This window comes from Dermacentor silvarum, chromosome 4 (assembly GCF_013339745.2).
Source record: "Dermacentor silvarum isolate Dsil-2018 chromosome 4, BIME_Dsil_1.4, whole genome shotgun sequence".
NCBI classification, from domain to species: Eukaryota; Metazoa; Arthropoda; class Arachnida; order Ixodida; family Ixodidae; genus Dermacentor; species Dermacentor silvarum.
The window spans coordinates 116,323,306-116,340,120 of NC_051157.2; the positions used below are offsets into that span (position 1 = coordinate 116,323,306).

The window sequence follows — 16,815 nt, forward strand, 5'->3', positions numbered from 1 at the left end:
ATATCGCGGCATCTGCCCCTGGTGCGGCGACAGAAGCCCTAAACTCTTTCACATCTCGTGAGTGTGCGGGGGCAAACCTCAACACTTAAATACGCCTAGCACGTCATTTGAGCGGTGGGAGGTACAGCTGACCGCCAATACCCTGGCGGGACAAGAAGCTCTCGTCCAGCAAGTACATCGAGCAGGCATGGCCAGTGGAGTCCTGGAATGAGGACACCCACCACCCACTCGACCTCAACAGCAACGACCTCGATCGTCCAAATAAATGTTTTCTCTCTCTCTCTCTCTTGTGTCTATTGGCATGCGATACTGCACAGCCCGTGGCCTCACTTCATGACAGGACGATTCGAGCTCCTCTTTCTCGGGCTTTCGTGCAGATGAAAACTCCAAATACGTGGCCTTCAGAACGGGCGAGCTGCACGTGCGGCGAGCGGGTCCCGAGGACAGCCACCATTCGTTTCAGTGCCAAACAAAGGACACACTGACGGGTGCCGTGGTCAGCAGCATCACGGCCGGAAAGCTCGTCATCACAGGTGTGTCCCATTCATTCATTCTGTAGGAAATGAGATTCTCTTGATGACGATGTTGCAGTATCCTGCTTCTATTGCGCAGCGCGCGTCGTCTCTGTCAGACTGCCGTTCGTTTGGTCTTCCGTGTGCCGCCTTTAATGAACGTCTGTTTACTAGTGGCCTCGCGTCTCAACGCGGCCAGGCTGCCACGTCATTCTGTCCTTAGGGGCAACTGACTTGGTCTCCAGTTTGTAACGATGACTTTTCTTTTGCGCGCTTATGGTATTCTTACTGTGACTTATTCGATTTCTTTTTTTTCCTGCACATTCCCCGATTTCGCGCTTTTAGCAGACACTTCCTTTCTCTTTCCTTTTTTTTTCTATTCGCGCTGTCGTGTGGTATTCGTTGCTGTAGCCTTGCTTTCGGCTTCATTGCGTGCCATCTTCTTTTCTTCGCTTTTTATTTTCTTCCTATCTTCCTATGGCCTACTTTCTGAACAGCAGGCAGGTGTCGTGTCCCTGCGATGGCTGTTGCCAGCCTGTTCGTTCAATTCTTCCTTTGTGCCTGATCGGAAGCGTGCAAACATTATATTTTCTTTCTTTCTTTCTTTCTTTCTTTCTTTCTTCTTTCTTTCTTTCTTTCTTTCTTTCTTTCTTTCTTTCTTTCGCAATTCATTCATTCATTCATTCCTTCGCTCGTTCATTTAATCGCTAATTCATTTCCAGTTCAGCCTTCGTCGCTAAGCTCGCAACTTCCCACCCCCAGCTCCTATTTAATGCCGACTACAATTCATTCCTGCAGAGCCCCACTCGAGTATACCAGCCAAGGTGATCCACTGGAGCCGCCAGGTAGAAGGACCGCACGGTTCGACGCTCTTCGCGCCGTGCGAGGCTCAGGGACACCCGCAGCCCTCGTACCGTTGGTACCGACAGCACGGGAGCCGCCTGCGGCCGCTGCTGCCCCTAGGGGAGCCGGGCGTTGTGTTCGTCGGCGGCACGCTCGTCTTCCGACGTGCCTCGGTCCAGGACAGCGCCACATACGTGTGCGTCGTAAGCAACGGGGCCGGCGCCGAGGATAAGAACGAGATGCAGATAGTCATCACTGGTGAGTGGCGCCCTCTGCAGCAGACTTCGCAATGAAACGTCAGTGTGCGATCACATTGCCTGAGAGGCTGAAAATGCTGTAGTACTAACGCGTGGACGCAGCTGAATAAGCACAAGAGAACGCAAATAAATTAATGAACTTCGCCAGCACCATTATTACAGCGAAGCTGTTAGCCTCTAGTTGGTCGGGATGTTTCACGGCGCGTCCTAACGAAAAGAAAATTGCTTCAGTGATTAAAAAAAAGCTTCAGCGATTGAAGCCAAAAGTGCATACATTTTTGGTGTCACGCATACAACATACATGACAGCATTTGTTTCTGTAAAAAACACCCACAAAACAAGCATCGAAACCACATCATTGATGATAAGGCGTTCCTGATAACAATGCGAAGCAGGTAGCGCTCCCCACGTACGTTTCTCGCTAAAGATTACTGTTGCGCAAGCTGCCACGGCGACGGCAGCTTGCGAGGTGGGGAGTGACGTCACTAGCCTTTCATATATAAAATAACCAGCCTGGCAACTGATTTCATTGTTGTTGCAGCCCCGCTATTGGTAGGCAAAGCATAGTTAGGACCCCCGAGGAGCAGCGTGAATACGAGGAGTGGCAAAGGGAAAACAAACGGCAATACGACCAGCCACGGCGTGCGACCAAAATTACCATTACTCCCATTACTACCGCTTCTCTAATTTACTACCACTACTTCCACTACATCCACTTTCGCAGGGCCGGGATATGGCGAGTCAGTTTATCAAATCAAATTAAGGGTTTTAACGTTCCAAACAAGCTGTGAAGACCCCATAAGGGGGTAATCTGGATCAATTTCGATCCCCCGGAGTTTTCTAACGTGCACCACGATCAGTGCAGAATAGTTCTTGCACTTCAGCCCCATCGCAATGCGGTGGCCGTGGCCGGAAATCAAAACCATGAGGGGCATCGTCGTCATTCGGCTTGAAGCTCCGTGAAGCACGCAGGTTTATCATAAGTACTGACACATGTACTTGCTTATCATTCTCCGGTGACCACTTTTCACCGGCTAACAAATGTTAAACACAATCGCTCGGCGCAGGACTTGCCTGCATGAATCCGAAGTTTCTCGAACGTTATCGATAGTATACTATCCGCTGTCTGTTGTCACTGAACCTTGTGTAATCTGATTGTATGCGTCACGCGAAATTTTGTAGTACTTTTCTGGAAGGCTCGCGGGCACCAGCGATTACGCTGAAACATTCGACGGGTCATTCATAAAATCCCACGCGCTTGACCCGCTGATCAGACTTCGACGATCGCCGACGGTGCTCGCCTGTATAGTGTGTCTCTTGCTTTTGTGGGCGCAGGTTCGCCCAATGAAGACTTGGTTTTGTGATTCACTGCTTTTGGTAACTATGTGCTTCTCCGTCACCACAACGGGCCAATAGTGTCAGAAATCATCGTTTTGAAATACCGATCTCACGAGACGTCACAGCGGAGGGCTACGGATTCGTTGTTGGCGGAAAACAAACCTGCGCTAGCGACTTTGGCACTAATAAAATTTACGTGTCATCCAGCTGCTGTGCACAGCCGATATTGTGTGCGCGTGCTCTGTTTCTCTCTCTTTCTCTCTATTTCCTTCCTATGTTTCTATACATCTCCTCTCCCCCCCCCCCCCCCCCCCCAATGTATGGTAGTGGACCGGAGGTTTTTGTTCTGTTTAACCACCCTGCCTTTCTTTCACCTCTCTCTATATCTCTCATTGCAATTAGTCCTGCGTCGGCCGGACGCAATGTATACCAGGAATTGTCTTGGTCACTGCGTTATTGGACCCAAGCTTGTCACATGGATATGGAATTAGTTCGGCGTCGGCCTAAGTCAACGTATACGTCTGCAAATTTTCCGGTTGTTTGCCTAGTGCTTAAAGCGTGAAGTATTCCCGGATGCGATGACCCGCAAGTGCGATAGAAACATCTTTTTTTAATTTTTTGTGCGTCTACATTTTAGCTCGCAGACGGGATAAATACGGAGACGGCCATACATTTGATGTGAATACATGCCATCCGCCTATCCTCTCCCTCGCAACACATTTGCACAATACGCTACGCGTGAACTTCGGAGCAAAGGTGGAACATCTGTTTTATTTTTGCTTCCATTCGCTCTACCCATCTGTTTATCGCACACGGTTCTCTTTGTTCTACTTTCGCAATCGTAGTTTATTGATTATGAATCGAATTAAATTGCATTTCTTGTTCATATTTTGCATATTTATCTTACTTAAAACATCCACAGTCACTTAGATCGCCACGCACTGATTCAGAAGCTGGTAATATATAATAAAATAATAACAATATGACAATATAATAACAAAAAAAAAAACGTCCGACGATTACTGATATTCCCTAATGCGAAATTTTAGTGCAGCCGTATACGTGTTTTCATTTCACAATAAATTGAGGCAAGGAATTTGAGACCGAAGTCACCACACCGACTGGCATTGGGCCAGTGCCTGTCAACGCCTTCGCAGAGGTAGGAGCAGTATGGGAACACTGGCATGACGAGCGGCTTCATTCGAGTGGCAGGTGATTTAATGATGCTGGTGGCTGCTGTATTTCTGTCCGCCACTGCTACGGCGTGTGAAAACGGAAGCGAGAAGTTCGTGCGTCTTTTCGTAATGGCCATGATTGACGTATGAAAAGGAAGCCATTGCTAATTGTCAACGGCCGCCAATGACGATATAGATGGCTTTCTTCGTCATGAGTGTCGTAGGGCAAGACAGCGTTGGAGTGGTTGGTTTGCAAAGGGCTGCTTGGAACTGTTTGTTTGAGTACGATTGCGGGCTTGAGCCACACCTGGTGTGCTTAGCCCTAAATCGTAGCTATATACAGATGGGCATGGGGACGACACTTAAGTTGGTGCTCGGCTGGCAGGCAGCAATTAACGCTCCTCCTACTCGCATGCTGCCGATAAGACTTGCGTATTAGCTGTCTACTGCAGAACGGCATGTGGCGAAATGCCATCATGCAATTTATTGCCAGGCTTATCATACAAAAGCAAGCAACAGAAAGATGATGTCGGGTGCATTTGCTCAACGTCTGAAAGTCGCGATGTATGTGGTCGGAAGGTTTGCGCAGGTGCAGATGCTTTAATGATCTCTATTTCGAAATTTTTCAAGCTGATCTGACGAAGCCGAACGTAGGTGTAGATACTCCCCGTCCCGAAATCGGTTGAAAACGGTGATCTCGGACTGCACACTCGAATCGAGGGGGAACTATGAACCGTATAAGATATATAGTCACGTCTGCCAGCATTGATCTTGTATTGCCCAGAAAAAAAAAATCTTCGAGCGCAGCACATTAGATAACGCTGTCCACCGGCAGTGCTCGTTGAGGAGGACTGAGTGCACAAAATTGAGAGGCAGAGATACAGAAAGGGGAAGGCACTGCAGGGGACGACTGAGAAACTGGGCCATTTGCAAATTGCACCGAAGTCGATGGCCCTGGACAGAAAATCGATGGTCGAGTGGCTGCAGCGGCTGCCGCTGAGCGAGGAGCGAAGAAGCAGTGGTTTAATTAATTTTGTCGTGCGCGTAATTAATGGGCCGGCAGCTAAAACTGACTGCGTTCTCCATGAAAGGAATGTCCTACTGAGAGAGGCGGAAGTTTAGATAAATAAACCAGAACCCAAAGGCAGGCAGATCAGTGAGACAGCTTCCGTTAAACGGAGAGAAAAATGGAGGCAATTTGCGAAACGAAATACAAAAAACAGTCCCCGACACTGCAATACTTTTTTTTTCTTTTTACCCCCCCCCCCATTTTGTCTTAGGCATGCGCTTGCATACAAGAAACAGACGGGTCGTATAACGTTGTATAAAATGTGGTGTTCCCGATGTTTAACCTTGCGTTTCACAATCCAACGACGGTATTAGCTAATATCGGTAATTCATTAGGCGCCCTAACAAATGGCACGGAGCAACGACAGCGAGCCAATAATTTATGGCGTTCTCTGAAGGACGTCGTGAAAAGTGAAAAAAAAGAACACTCTGAGAATTCAGCTCTAATTCTATAAATAGAAATTTGTATGGCAGTTCACTCACTGTATTCTTGCTGAATTACAAAGGAACGTTGTTTAGCTGAAAATTGATGGTTTTGGTCAAAGCCACCGCGCTTTGGCACAAGCCTTTCTTTCTTTCTTTCTTTTTTCTTTTTTTTTTGCGCAGTAAAGCCGATGAGCCGAACTTTGTTCGAATGTGAATGTCTACACTGCACATGGACGCTCACACGCCCACGCCGCGCACACACACACAATCACACACACATGCAGTACACTCTCTCTCGCACACAAACACGCACTTACTGTCTCTCCCTCCTTCTCGCGCACTTGCGCACGCAGACACATACAGACCATATATATACCTAAAGTTTTTTGTAAGCTGACGCTCGTACGCGAACGTCCTTGTTTTCCCAATGTTTCTCCCGAGGTCTGGCCTTGAAATCAAATTACATTAAAACTACACACAAATCTTGGTTTTGTTGTTTCACGAGCCTGAACCATAATGTGATTATGAAGCATGCCGTAATGCGGGACACTTTATTTACATTTTGACCACTCGGGGACCTTTAATAAAGCTAATATGCTTTCTCTGGCTCTTTACACCGTTTTCGTGGTTCGTCAGTGGTCGACGGTCCGTAATCGGATTTGGCAAGGTGATTTCTGCACAAGTTTATAGCGCCCGAATCACGGCGCACAAGCGCACGTGCCACAGCCATAGCTGTCCTGTCCTTTCTTAAAAAAAAAGCAATAAAAAAAAACATCGTTTTATGCATTGAAGCACGAAAGTAAGTGGAACGCCAACGCATTTCTCCGCAAAGTTCGGGAATTAATATCTCGAAACTTGTATCATCCTGAGAATTCGTTACAAGTGGATCCGCCTTGCAAACTCCCCGGCTAGAATTGGTAAATTGCAATATGTGCCACTTATTAAAAACTTAATTAGTGAATTTTTCTTAACTGCTAGATTGTGCATGTTAATTTGCTGTGCAAGTAGTGTCGGCATCTTCGAGTAGACTAGCGCATGAACTAAAATTGGGCTATCTGCCACAGACAACCGTTAAAAAGTTCTGAAAGCGTTCGCTGAAACACCTGGTATATGTTCTGCACTTCTAGGAACCATTCACGCCGACATGGCTCACTGTAGACGTGGGACTGGGTTTGAAGAAACTCTTTGACACCGGCTTGGGGTACTTGTTATGTGCAAGTAGGTGAATGCTGCTTTTCGATGAACGTCTTTGACACCAACTCAGAGCCCGCCCCACTTTCGCTATTCAAGTACTCTGCAAAACGCCGAAATTATTTCACGAGACCACCGCTGCACAGATCTTAGTAGGACCCGCCGCGGTTGCTCAGTGGCTATGGTGTTGGGCTGCTGAGCACGAGGTCGCGGGATCGAATGCCGGCCACGGCGGCCGCATTTCGATGGGGGCGAAATGCGAAAACACCCGTGTACTTAGATTTAGGTGCACGTTAAAGAACCCCAGGTGGTCCAAATTTCCGGAGTCCCCCACTGCGGCGTGCCTCATAATAAGATCGTGGCTTTGGCACGTAAAACCCCATAATTTAATTTTTAGATTTTAGTAGGAGTGCGCGAATATTCGAAACTTCGAATACGAATCGAATATTTTCCTTGTTCGAAGCGTATTCGATTCGAGAAATGCATATTCGAAAATTCCCGAATATTCGGGGAGGGCTGAAAAGCGGTAGAAACGGCGAATATTCGAGCCAGTAACGAATTATGTCTTCGCGCCGCATTCTCTTAAGAATGTGTTTATTCACTGAGAACTTCGAAGGATGAGCTCATTATCCCTTTGCTCTGTTTCAGTATCTGCATAACGCCCGTGAGACCGAATCCGTTTCGGTTTCTTTTGTACGAAGCTTTATTCTGTGGCTCTTTCATAACAATCTATGATGTACTCGTATATACCTGTCTGAGAGTATTACCTGACATTACCCGAATGCATTACCTGTAATGAGTGTTTCTTTAATTAACGTGCAGCAGCCTTGTAAAATGAAGCGCCTAGATTTTTTTAAAGGGTAACAAAAGCCATTTTTACCTCTGGTGTTGCAACTTTTAAATCCTACACACACATTCGATATTCGATTCGATTATTCGAAGACAGTTTATTGCCTTATTCGTATTCGATTCGTATTCTAAAGATTGAATATTCGCGTACCCCTAGATTTTGCTGAAATTTGTTGCACTTGAGATAGACAGGTATATTCAAGCAACTTCATGCAGGCGAATTTTTGATTTAGTACTTACCTTTTTTTATCGTGAATTGTCGGAAATTTCTAGATTTCTAGAAATTTAAACGCACAGTCCGCAAGTTGTCAACTCTGCAGCGAGAACAGGTATCGCAGTTCTGTAAAACGGCCTGTCGCGGTGACTCCGTCAGCTAAGGTGTCGCGCCGCTGAGCACGGGATCGCGGGATCGAATCCCGGCCGCGGCGGCCCCATTTCGATGGAGGCGAAATACAAAAGCGCCCATGTTGCTTTGTTGTAATGCACGTTAAAGAACCCTAGATGGTCAGAATTAATCTGGAGCCCTCCACTACGGCGTTCCTCACAAACAGAACTGGTTTTGCCACGTACAACCCCTGAAAGAAGATGAAGTTCTGTAAAATGCAGCTGTTTAAGCATCCATAGCGGTAAAGTTTGATATATGATTTTACAGCTTAATTGACATATAGTTATATTGCTTACGAGACCTTTGCAACATTCCTACTCAGAAATGATCGGCGCGCTTGAGAAGTTTGTATTTGTCATCCATTTTGGCTGCTTTAGATGCCTTAATAGGTGCTGCTTACCAAATTATGATATCGTTATTTATTTGTGATTTACAGAGTTGAAAACTTGGCACATGAGCTTTTTTGCAACTTCGTAACTTCCCACTTTTTTGTAAGACTATTAAAATAAACAGTGTGTTTCGTGCAATTATTATATTTTAACTTTTTTTTTAACTTCAAACTTTATCAAAATTGGTGAAGTGGAAAATATGAAACAAAGTTTCTCCTTTGCTTTGTATTTAAATAGGAGCTCAAGATCTGGAGCTTTCTCTTAGGCACGTATATTTCATGGCATCCATGTTGAGCAACCAGCGCAGAAAGGGCACTAACCACAAGAGTACTGATAAGAGACGTAAATATGGGAACAGTATACTTCGTATTATAGCTCTTTCTGGGCGGTTTGCCAACGATTTGCTCGCTAGCTTTTTTTTTTTTTCACTTTCATTTATTCAGATCGATAAAGAACTCACACATTTTGTGGCATGGAATTGGGATGCAAAAAGGCATCTAAATGCTTCAATCAATATCCCATTATGGTTAGTTCAAAGATAGTTTCTTCAGCAGCCGCATATTGTCGCATATTTCGCGCCTTGACCAACACTTGTTTGTTTGTTTACCCTGTTCATACCTTCGTTTTACCGCACTTGCCACAGAGCCTCTGGAGGTCGACATGTGGACCCGAACGAGAGAAGTGCGCTCCGGGGACTCCTTGACACTCAACTGCAGCGTGTCTGGCTTTCCCGTCCGCTCGGTCACGTGGTTCAAAGATGGCCGCCCCATCACGGGCCCGTCAGCCGTCAAAGCATCAGGCGCCAGCAGGGGTGGCCAGGTGTCATCCCGGCGCGTGCTGATGCTGAACCAGTACACGCTGCGGATCCAGGCGGCGCAGAGCGACGACTCCGGCGTCTACCAGTGCCACGCAGCGAACGAACGAGACTCGGCACAAGCGCAGGCCTACGTCCACGTCAGGTGTACGCGAGCATCCGCCCGTTCCGCCAGCTCCGTGTATTTTGGAGTTCTGCTTTTGGTGTCCGCGAGGAGGGGGGGGGGGAGGGGTGGAGGGGAGGGGGGTGTGGAGGGCAGCATTTTCGCACGATCACTTTCGGGGATACTATCACTTCCGCGAGATTTCGGGTGACTCGGCACTTGAAGCGTCGGCGTCTACAGTCAACAGCGTTCCTCACTAGGCACTCTGTCTTGGCACAGTGAAAGAAGGTTGTCGTCAGTAGAGGCTAACGCGTCATGTGCTGAGTCACCCGTAATCTCGCGAAAGTGGTCGCATGCCCGAAAGCGATCATTCGAGAAAACCATCCCTTCTCGAGGCGCGCGCTTTAAGTCAGGGAACTTACTTTGCAGTCATAGCTTTCCCGGCGCTAGTATCTTCCTGGGTCAATATTTTAACAGCGAAGCTGTTTAAGCCATCCGTAATTTGTGGTTCGTACCAAGAAGCTGCCGCGCCGTAGCCATGGCAACCAGGAGGGCGGAGGAGGGCGGCGCGGCGCATGCGCTCTCTTCCTCGCCAGCTCCCTCCCTTCCCGATCCCCGCCTCTCTTCTCTCCGCGGCACGCTGAGCCAGGAGAAATGAAAAATGGCGAAAGCTTGCACTAGGCCGCGCAAAGCTCAAGACACAGCGAAGCTGGCCGATTGATATCGTGCAGCTAGCCTCCAACGTGTTCGGCGTCGGCAAGCAACAGCGTTCTTGGAACTGTACCAACATTCGTTAGCCTGCCTGCGTCTGTGGCATGCCAGGAACGCTGTCCCTCGTAGGCGCCGACGCGTCCAGCGCTAGTCACACGAAATGTCTCGAGAGGGAAGGTACCTCCGAAAATGATCGCTCGAGGATACCTTCCTACATGCGTAGTGAAGTTAAAGCAAGTTAAGACCTAACAGCAACCAATACCTAGCAGTAGCAGTGAGTAAGAGTGGAGTATCGACAGTTTCGCTGTGCCGAAATGGATATGCACGACCGAGTGAAAAGGCTTTGCACGACCGAGTGAAAACTTGAGCGTTTTTTTTTCTCCCGTCACACCGCACGCGACAGGTAGCTCGAGACCTGTCACGGAAGCGGAAGAAATGGTTGCGTTGTTTTGGTTCTTTTTGGGATCATCATAAAGAGCTATGTGATATTGGCGGGGTTAGTCTCGTTAAAAGAAAAAGAAATCACTCTCACTTCGTTGTTTTTCCTATGCTTAACACGTAATTGAGAGGGGTAGAAAAAGTGCAGCCCACTGTTGGAATAACTATTGCGGCCCAGCTTAATTAGATAGCCAGAAAACGTGCTCATTAACGTTGGCTGGACCGACATCTCGAACCGTATTCTTGTCGATAATGTCCCGCGCCATTGTGACCCTGGAGGTGATCTTTTTGCTGCTGCCTGTTAAACTTTCCCGTTCTGACAAGAACACGTCACTTGGAAATAATTTCTTTTAATAGTATTAACCAAACGTGAAATAAAACATGACTGGAGCGGACAAAGGAAGATTCCTAAAATACAGTTTTGTACTTAGGACTTTAAAGACAGCCTGATCTTAAGTCTACTTTGGAGTTGTTATGTGATCGACACTTTATTCGAACTCATTAGGCTGTTGCATGTTATGGAACATTTTGTGGCTACTTGGGTGCCTTTCGATGCTTGAGGAATTGAAAAGGCGGAGCACTTGCTGGCTGGTGGGTGGAAAGCAGCGCTATTGGCGATGGGCGGGTAAGTATAGACTTGCGGAAAATCCGCGGCCCGTGTTCGCGAAAACCTCTTACGCTAGAATTGTTCCCAAGAGAAAATTTCAGCCAATCCTGATGCTGCCCATTTTATTGACGAGGGCGGCAAGCCAATGGCGAAGAGCACTAATGAACAAAGGTATCTGTGAATTTGGCTCCAGATTTGCATTGCAGCAGCATGCATCGCACGGTAACCATGTCTAATTTACAAAGCAGCAATCTTTCTCTAACCTTGGAATCCACCAGTTTTAAGGCGAAGGCCTTGGGTGGCTATGTGGGCGGTGCCCTTAGCGCTGACCATGCAGTGACCCTTGCAGTGACCTTGGCGAAAGTGTGCCGTGAAGAAAAATGGTTGACGCCACAAAGAGTAATAACACGTCTAAAGATGCTCGGATTTGACGTCCCATTCCTCAGGGAGGTTCCCGTTAACAAATTAATCAGTGGCTTTGAAAACAAAATTTGATAAATTTCGGTCTGGGTGGGATTCCAACACCGGCCTCCACAGTGCGAGACGAGCACGCTTCCCTGAAGCGGCTCGTCTGTGCTTATATTCTGTTTCAGTAGTTCCGTGCAGGACTGTGGAAGGTACAGGTCTCTTCGACCAATGAGGAGCGCGACCACATCTTAAATGTGTCCTTCGGTTCCCTGTCGTCTGCTAGCGGCGAACGCTGCAGCGCGGAAGCACCTCCGAAGACTGTTCCCCTTACCAATCTCTCTCGATGTGGGGCAACGCTACGATAGCGGTATCGATTAGCGATTATAGATAGCGATTAGCCTTTATTAATATTTTATAAGTTACGGACGCAGTGTTCTCGCTGGGCGTGCAGAATCGCAGTGCGCATACCTGCCATACTTGCGCTACGGTGGCCCGCGCTCGGCGGCTCAAGCTCATTGCGACGCGATGAATGACCTTGTGAGACATGGCGTAGTAGAGCTTACGCTCCAAAACAAAGCAAAATCACCTAAAAAAATCGCAGCTCTAACATGCAGAGAACCCTTCAAGTAAACATGTTCCGACTAGACCACATGTTAAGGCCGTTAAAACAAGCAACGGCTTTCGAACACAGGCACTACATCTCGCTTCGCAGGAATCTGCGCTCGATGGTCACGTAGCCTTGGCTCTGCTGCACGGAACTACTGAAACAGAGTATAGTGCGTGCCTGATTGCACACGTCACGTGGTCACCGAGACGTGCTCATGCCAATGCTCGCGCGTTCGTCGTCGTCGTCGTCTTCCACAATTGGCTCCGACTCCGCTGATCATGCCAGCGTTCCCATATTGCCCCTCGCGTTCGCGCCATTGCTCCCCGGGTTCATGGTCTTCTTCCACAGCTGGCAGGCTTTCGCCTTCACGTTTTACAAACGTGTAACACTGGCTTAATTCTTATTTGTCTAATGTAGTCTTTTTTATTCATTTTTATTTATTTATTTATTTATTTATTTATTTATTTATTTATTTATTTATTTATTTATTTATTTATTTATTTATTTATTTATTTATTTATTTATTTATTTATTTATTTATTTATTTATTTATTTATTTACAGATCCGTATAGGCCCCGCGGAGGGAGCATTGTGCAAAGGCGAGGGGGGGGGGCGAAGGTTATAGATACATAGAGATAGTAAAGGAGGGAATCCATACCTAAACATTGAAACATATTAAAATATACGACTGGTACTCTGAGCACGACCCGATCATCGATCAAAACACATAAAATCAAGAAGTACGCTGTCACTATTGCATTACATAGCAATAAGGTCCGCTGTTTGTTTTAGTATAATGTGTCTATGATTGACGTCATGAAGAGGGTCTGGTCAGTGTTCTTTGACTTGGCTTCATAAAGCATTGATAAGTTCATTTTAGCTAGATCGATAAAACGTACGAGCCTTAAGTGGTCATGCTTTCTAGAAGGCGTGCGATCTTATAACAGTTCGGAAAGCGAACCGTTCACTTGCCTTCGCGGGATTGATGAGAACTGTGTATTCGTCAGTAGAAACGCCATTCTGACCAATCCCGCCAGGGCAAGAGAATGGTTCTCTTTGGGAACTGTTATAGGATTGCAGGTACTTCTTCCTCCTATGCGGCAGTCCATCGCTTTGCTGCCTTCCTCTCGAGTTTTTTCTTTTAATGCGGCGCCATGACACTTGAGAAAGTGAACGGCTGCTTCGGCACCTCAAGGCAGCAATGCAGACCAACAAGGAGTCCGGAGAGACGTCTGATCACCTTAGCGTTGAATGAAATGACCCTAAGCGAAGCCACACTGAAATATTGCTACCTGCGTCTGTGCAGCTGAACCACCGGTCCTGGTATCCCACTTTGAGGACGTCGTGGTACGCCCGGATGAACCAGTGTCCCTACGGTGCGCGGCCACCGGTACGCCACTGCCTCAGATCACGTGGTCTATCTATGACGTCCAAGTTCAAGACTCCAGCCGGGTGAGAATACTTTCTCTCCAGAAGCTCACACTTCACAGTTGTCAACAAAAGCGCTGAGTACATGGTTTGCATGCTGTCGACAACACTGAGTAACAGCCATCCTTTTCTGGAGCCACTAATTACTTCCACTAATTACCCTTTATACGCAATGCCTCACGACTTGAAGTGTACCAGGAGAACAGGAAGAATGCCAACATTATACTAATCCATAAGAAGGGAGACGCTAAAGAATGGAAGAAATATAGACCCATTAGCTTGCCTTCAGTATTGTATAAAATATTCACCAAGATAATTTCCAATAGAATCAGGGCAACACTTGACTTCAGTCAACCAAGAGAACAGGCTGGCTGCTTCGGGAAGAGATATTCTACAATGGATCACATCTATGTCATTAATCAGGTAATCGAGAAATCTGCGGAGTACAATCAACCTCTCTATATGGCTTTCATAGACTATGAAAGGGCATTTGATTCAGTAGAGATACCAGCAGTCATAGAGGCATTGCGTAATCAAGGAGTACAGGGAGGTGAATATCTTGGCAAATATCTACAAAGATTCCACAGCTACCTCGATTCTCCACAAGAAAAGTAGAAGTTAATTATCAAGAAAGGGGTCAGTCAAGGAGACACAATCTCTCCAATGCTATTCACTGCATGCTTAGAAGTATTCAAGCCATTAGACTGACAAGGCTTAGGAGTGAGGATCAACTGCTAATATCTCAGCAATCTTCGGTTTGCAGATGACATTGTCCTATTCAGCAGCACTGGGGATGAATTACAACAAATGATTGAGGACCTTAACCTAGAAAGATTAAGAGCGGGGTTGAAGATTAATATGCAGAAGACAACGATGATGTTCAACAGCCTGGAAAGAGAACAAGAATTTAGGATCGCCAGTCAGCCTCTAGAGTCTGTAAAGGAGTACGTTTATCTAGGTCAATTACTGACAGGGGACACCGATCATGGAGCGAAAAATTAACGTTAAGAGACAGGAAGAGAGCGGTGTGGATCAGAGACCCAACGGGGATAGCCGATATTCTAGTTGACATTAAGAGGAAAAAATGGAGCTGGGCAGACCACGTAATGCGTAGGATGGATAACTCGTGGACCATTATAGTTACAGAATGGATACGAAGAGAAGGGAAGCGCATGTCGAGGACGGCAGATAGCTAGGCGGGGTGATGAATTTGGGAAATTTGCAGGCGCAAGTTGGAATACGCTAGCGCAAGACAGGGGTAACTGGAGATCACAGGGAGAGGCCTTCGCCCTGCAGTGAACATAAATATAGGCTGATGATAATGATGATGATTATTTTATGAATACTTATGGTCTCGTGATTGACAGGTGAGACTTTTGCGTACAGTAGGCATCGAGACACGGCGTCGTTTTCATCGTTGTGTTCAACCCGAGATCGTTGGTAAACACTGTGTTTGCGTCTCCCTCGCAGGTTCGCGTAGGAGACTACGTGAGCCGTGACGGCTCGGTGATCAGCTTCGTCAACGTCACGCGGGTGCGCCACGACGACGGAGGCGCGTACCGTTGCGAGGCCTCCAACGAGCACGGTTCGCACGCGCACGCCGCTCGCCTCAACATTCTCGGGCCACCGGCGGTGCACGACATGCCCAACCGCACCGTTGTCGCGGGACGCAGGGCAGTGCTGCACTGCCCCTACTACGGGCACCCCATCACCACGGTGGCTTGGCGCAAAGGTAAGATCCTAGTAACAAACAAGCCAACAAATGAACGAACTGACTAAGTGACTAACCTACGAAACGGAACGGAACGGCACGGAACGAAAGGGAACGAAACGAAACGGACCGCAACGTAACGCAACGCAACGCAACGCAACTGACGAGGAGAGATAGAGGAGCGCGTCCATTTGGCTAGGTCATTTTTGCAGCCAAACGCCCCCTGCGCCATAGTCCGTGTCTTTGAAGAACATTTATTGCTCAGCGCGCGGGTCGTGCGTGCGGCGTCGATACGGTGACAGCACTGGCGGTGGGGACGGTGGCACAAGTACCCAAGAATTTTGAACACTGCCCCTACGAAAATGTCTTAAATTTCACCGCAGTACACCAGCGTAACTCAACAGACAACATTTTCAAAATATAACATTCGAGAAATCGACCTAATTTAAAGAAGCTTTTGTTAACAACGTGGAGAGGGTACTTTCTTCTAATAACGTACGAATTTATGACACTTATTCGGTACTTAGTGGCAAGTGATAGCATTGTTTTGGTCTTGACTAAGACAGTGCTATAAAGCAACAGCGAAGTTACGACACAAATGCCATTAAATCCGGTTGTTCTTAGAATGAAGTACCCTCTCCACGTTGTTAATTAGATGCGATGCTAATTAATTATAATAAAAAAGTAAATCTCAACGTAAATGCGTTTTAATACCTCTCGACGTTTCTAATTTGTTGAAATTCGGCCAATCTTTGAAAATGTAGTTCTCTCTTTTTTTTTTTTTTGAAAATGCTGTCCCGTTGAGTTGCTCTAGTGTATTGCGGATGAAGTTTACCAGATCTTTGAAGGGGCAATGCCTAAATTTTCTGGACACGAAGAGGCGCCTTGAGTGTCCGTATAATGCTATCAATAAAAAGAAATACTTGTATAAATACTGAGCAAGCCCTTGCTATATCCATAAATGGCCCATAGGCAGTAAGCGGGCCAAGCACAACACGATAATCTTCCTGTGCAAGTCGCAGTGATCAAATATTTGACAATGATTCGGGACGCAAGGTGAAATTACTTCTTGTTAACAAACGAGAAGAAAGGGAACCGAGGGGCCAGATTTTTATTATTCATATCATAAGAAGCCAACAAACAAATACATTAAGGACAATATAGGGGGAATTATTTGCACTTACTAATTGAATTAAACAAATGATAAATTAATGGAAATGGAAATGAATGAAAAAACGGCTGGCCGCAGGTGGGGAACGATCCCACGTCTTCGCATTACGCGTGCGATGCTCTTACCATTGAGCTACCGCGGCGCCGTTTTCCCAACCAACTTCTGGAGTATCTATGTTTTACTACTAGAACTGACCCTGGCGAGTGTTAGCCAGCGGCACCCCTCACAAACCTTGGCTGCGGATGTGGAACATACTTTCTGCCGCAGGCGTCACGAGTACGTGATCTTTGTTATCTTTGTTCTTGTTAACAAGTGCTCCTTAGCTCACACGCATAGTAAAGACGAAAAAAGAAACGTTGTTTTCTGATGCCCGTTACAGCTGT

General features: G+C 46.8%; 1 pseudogene; it reads left to right on the top strand.

The window, feature by feature from the left end:
- LOC119450563 (Down syndrome cell adhesion molecule-like protein Dscam2) overlaps window positions 1–16,815 on the top strand; it is a 156,752-nt pseudogene that overhangs the window by 100,208 nt on the left and 39,729 nt on the right.